Consider the following 5,655-nt stretch of genomic DNA (forward strand, 5'->3'; position numbering starts at 1 on the left):
ATTATCTATTTTATTAATTATTAACTATTGCAAAAATTGCAAAATGGTGAAGGATTCAATTTAGTCTACTGCTCTACTAGCACATGAAATTTCACGGTCATTCTAGAACACCTGTACACACACACACACACACACACACACACACACACACACACACACACACACGCACGCACACATACGCACGCATGCACGCACGCACGCACGCAAGATTCACGAAACATTGGCATTAATGTCTGTTCTACAACAGGATCATAAGTTGGAAGCTGAAAAACGAATTATAATCGATTATTTTTTTTCATATTCAATTGTGAGTGGCCAATTTTTTACCATTTACAACTTGTAATCCTATGCGAAGACTATAAGAGCATACACTTGCGACTTGCGACCTTAGTAATGATAGTGATACTATTATATAGTATCACTATTTATATTATATTATAATATCAGTGCGCTGTTCACCTTGATGAAGTAAACGGCAAAGTATATGAACGTTAACAATTATGGATCACGACATGGCGATAATCCGTAAATCTTTTGGCTTTTGGCATTTCTAAAGAAAATATCTGTGAAAGCTTCAATTGTAAACATTCTTAGTGAACTTGAAATTTACACTTATCAAGAAGTTGTACATTACCATAAAATAATATATTATCATCGATAATATGCTCCTATGGTAATGTACAATTTCCTGGTAAATTTTAAGTTTACTAATAAGAATGTTTACATTTGAAACTTTTACAAGTATTTTCTTATATATTATCATTGAGTTTTTTTATGCTGATTTGATTTCTGACTCCTGATAAGCGTAAATTTCAAGTTCATCAATAAGAATGCTTATATTTGAAACTTATACATAAATGTAATCTAGAATGTTTTTCCGTTGAAGATAAGAATATACGAATATCAAGCACATTTAATGCGTAAAAATAGTGTGTACATACTGGGAGGCAATTGCATGCTTAATGTATTCAATTTGTCATCATTGTATTAATTGCAATTAAATTAAGTTTCTACATTTACACAAAATGTAGAATACAAAAATTTGTATTTATATATATATAAACAATACATATAATAAATATAAATAATATATAATAAGTATATGACATACACATATAAGAAATATATTTTAAAAAATTAATAAATTATTCACTTAATGGCCCATATTTGCGCTTACAACGATGTTAGCTAACATGCTATAATTTACGTTACGCATAAGCTATAGAATTTTAGAGAGAAAAGCGCACTTTTATCAAGAAAAGCGCGTTCTAAATGCAGATCATAATATTAATGTAATTTTTGAGAGAAAAAATCTAGAAATAATTTCGAATTATTCATGTATTATCTGGAGCTCGTGCTCACATAAATTGAGTTTTCCTTTATTTTGATAGATAAAAATACAATAATATTAGGTGTGGGAAAAAGTTCGTGGCGTTTTTCTCATTAGATGACATTAAAAAAACGCCATTTCGAGTAATCATTTAATTTGCTTTCTGATATTTAAATCAATTCCTATAATTTCTATAACATTACAAAAAGAAAGCTATAAAAAAATTTATTAAATCTTTCACAAAAAATTTTTCATTGTAATTTTAAATTACAGCTTGCATGAAACAAACATGTATAGTTTTATTTATAATTTTTTACTTTTGTAATCATTATTATTAATTCTTTATTACATTTTTTTAGAAATAAAGAATATAGCGAGATAAAAAATAACATTTAATCAGTAGCACACATTCAAAAACAACAAATATTTTAAAATTTCTTATTTATATAACCAAGACATTATAACTCCCTTCTGATAAAGAGGAATTTCTAAAAAAGTTATAGGGATTGCTGGTGCGATGGTCGAAAGGTCGAATTCTGATAGAATCATTATTTTACTGACTTACACACATGACTTATATATAATATATATATAATATATATAATATATATGTACATATAATTTACGAAACTTCGATAAATATATATTGCTAAACTATATATACTGCTAAATCATATTGCATGCATATATAACATATATGAAACACATAATTTATTTCTTATACTAAAACTTTTTGGCTCATTTTTGAAATTATAACATTGCTGTTTCATATAATCTCTAATCCAAATAAAGCTTAACCTTTTCAGACCTGATTTTATTGAAACTATGTTAAAAAAATTATTTTTAATTCAATTCATGCGTACTTAAATAAATAATTTATACTAAAATAATTTTTTTCAAAATTTTGATTATTTTTCTAACATATACCTACATTATTATATACATCAGATCTCAAATGTAGAATTAAGTGTATAATTAATTTCAACGGATAATGTATTTAAATTTGATGTAGGTTGGTTCTGAAGAAGTTAATCCCCATACAACAAAGAAGATTGAAACAATATTGCTGCAATGTTGCAATATAACATTGCAGAGATATTACAGAAATGTAAATTAACAATATACCTACAAAATGTCAGTAATATGCTTGTAATATTTCACAAACATTGCAAAATTGTAATTCTTAATTGTTACAATAATAATAATAATAATATTAGGTGTACAACTTTGTTTCCGTTTTTTTTCCGAAATTCGAGGCTTTATTGTAAAAACTTATACATTTATGATTCAAAGTATTGTCCATCGCTGGCCACTACTTTCTCCCATTTTTCGGGTAGCGTACGAATCCCGCATCGAAAAAACTGGTCATTTTTTGAGGCTATCCACGAATCGATCCAATTTTTTACTTCTTCATAAGTCCGGAAGTGCTGGTCAGCCAGGCCGTGTGCCATTGATCGAAACAAGTGATAATCAGAAGGAGCAACGTCTGGAGAATACGGCGGGTGGAGTAGGACCCATTTCAACGTTTCCAAGTATGTCTTGACCACTTTCGCAACATGGGGTCAAGCATTGTCATGCTGCAAAATCACTTTATCGTGTCTCTCGTTGTATTGCGGCCGTGTTTGTCTTTCAATGCTCGGCTCAAACGCATCAATTGCGTTCGATATCGATTGCCTGTGATTGTTTCAGTCGGTTTTAACAGTTCATAATACACTACGCCGAGCTGGTCCCACCAAATACAGAGCATGACCTTGGAGCCGTGAATATTCGGTTTGGCCGTCGACGTGGAAGCATGGCCGGGAACTCCCCATGATTTTCTGCGCTTGGGATTATCGTAATGAACCCATTTTTCGTCCCCAGTCACAATGCGATGCAGAAATCCCTTCCGTCTTTGCCTTTCAAGCAGCTGTTCACAAGCAAACAAACGCCGTTCAACATCTCTCGGCTTCAATTCGTACGGCACCCAATTTCCTTGCTTCTGAATCATTCCCATGGCTTTGAGGCGTTTTGAAATGGCTTGTTGAGTCACTCCCAATGATCGTGCCAATTCTTCTTGATTTTGACACGAGTCTTGCTCAAGTAATGCCTCCAATTCTGCATCTTCGAAAACCTTCTCTCTTCCACCACTATGCCGGTCTTCGACGTCAAAATCACCGTTCTTGAAGCGTTGAAACCACTCACGATACGTTCTTTCACTAATAGCGGCCTCACCATAAGTATTTGAGAGCATTCGATGAGCCTCAGCCGCATATTTCTTCATATTGAAGCAAAAAATTAAAACCTCCCGCAAATGACGAGAATTTAGCTCGTAAACTGACATTTTCAATCGAGAATAACTTTATGATGCACAAATCGACTAATGTTTCTATGGAATTATGTTGACAGATGCCCAAGTTTATTGTATGACGTCTATGATCTATTTATTTCGACCACCACTTACTGCTAAAGCCATCTATAGGAAAACGGCGGAAGCAAAGTTGTACACCTAATATAAAAATATAAGTTTTTACAATATTTAGTACAGTCTTTTAGTTTAACAGTCGCTTTTTTTATGATAATTAATATTCATTTTATATTTAAATAAAAATTTATTGATCTATTATTTGATGACCATTTCATTAGCTAAGTTTTATATTTATTTTAAATATGAAATCAAAAGATTGTATAATATCAAGGATACAATCAATATTGGATCATTATTGGATAAAATGATAAGCAAATAGCTGCTGAAAACGATTATCAAAATATTAATTATGTGATCGATGATGTATCTATGCTTGATATTAACAAGAATAAACAGCGCTTAATTTACTTTATTGATAAATTTCATATTGTCATTTTTTAATCAATTTTAATTGATGACTCGAAGTGGTTTCGAATTAAAAAGAATCACTGCGATTAATTTAATTCATGATTAATTTACCAAGTGATTATATTATTAATGTGGATAATATTTGTAGTTTGTTCGGGGCACACATACATGCTTTATTCTACGAATAAATTTATCCTTCAAAATTAATTATTATTATTAGGTGTACAACTTTGCTTCCGCCGTTTTCCTATAGATGGCTTTAGCGATAAGTGGTGGTCGAAATAAATAGATCATAAACGTCATACAATAAACTTGGGCATCTGTCAACATAACCTCCATAGAAATATTAGTCGATTTGTGTCTGCATCATAAAGTTATTCTCGAAAATGTCAGTTTACGAGCCAAATTCTCGTCATTTGCAGGAGATTTTAATTCTTTGCCTCAATATGAAGAAATATGCGGCTGAGGCTTATCGAATGCTCTCAAATACTTATGGTGAGGCCGCTATTAGTGAAAGAACGTATCGTGAGTGGTTTCAACGCTTCAAGAACGGTGATTTTGACGTCCAAGGTCATGCTCTGTATTTGGTGGGACCAGCTCGGTGTATTATGAACTGTTAAAACCAACTGAAACAATCACAGGCAATCGGTATCGAACGCAATTGAGCCGAGCATTGAAAGACAAACACGGCCGCAATACAACGAGAGACACGATAAAGTGATTTTGCAGCATAACAATGCTCGACCCCATGTTGCGAAAGTGGTCAAGACATACTTGGAAACGTTGAAATGGGTCCTACTCCACCCGCCGTATTCTCCAGACGTTGCTCCCTCTGACTATCACTTGTTTCGATCAATGGCACACGGCCTGGCTGACCAGCACTTCCGGTCTTATGAAGAAGTAAAAAATTGGATCGATTCGTGGATAGCCTCAAAAGATGACCAGTTTTTTCGACGCGGGATTCGTACGCTACCCGAAAGATGGGAGAAAGTAGTGGCCAGCGATGAACAATGCTTTGAATCATAAATGTATAACCAGTTTTTTACAATAAAGCCTTGAATTTCGGAAAAAAAACGGCGGAAGCAAAGTTGTATACCTAATATATTATTATATATTATTATATTGAAATATTTTATAGTTTTATCATAAAAAATATAGTTTTATCATGTGCTTTTGAAAAGCACATATCACTCAATGCGATTTGTAGAAAAATTAAAGTCAATGAGATATATGTACAGAAATAGTTTTCATTTTAGAATCTTCGTAAAAAATTTATCCAAATACATTGCAATATGTTGTTGGAACGTTTTGTTGCAATATAACAAAAAGCGGACATCTTAACATTGTTGAAATTTTGCAACAATGATTCAGCAACATTTCACAACCATCCAATATTGCAATGTTCAATGTTTCATTTTGCTGCTCTTAGACTGTTTATATGTGTGTGTGTGTGTGTGTGTGTGTGTGTGTGTGTGTGTGTGTGTGTGTGTGTGTGTGTGTGTGTGTGTGTGTG

General features: G+C 32.4%; 1 protein-coding gene across 1 annotated transcript in view; it reads left to right on the forward strand.

Moving 5' to 3' along the window:
* LOC108689994 (facilitated trehalose transporter Tret1) overlaps positions 1-5,655 on the forward strand; it is a 17,810-nt gene that overhangs the window by 9,068 nt on the left and 3,087 nt on the right. The window lies entirely within an intron of this gene.

This window comes from Atta colombica, unplaced genomic scaffold (genome assembly GCF_001594045.1).
Source record: "Atta colombica isolate Treedump-2 unplaced genomic scaffold, Acol1.0 scaffold1, whole genome shotgun sequence".
Taxonomy (NCBI): domain Eukaryota; kingdom Metazoa; phylum Arthropoda; class Insecta; order Hymenoptera; family Formicidae; genus Atta; species Atta colombica.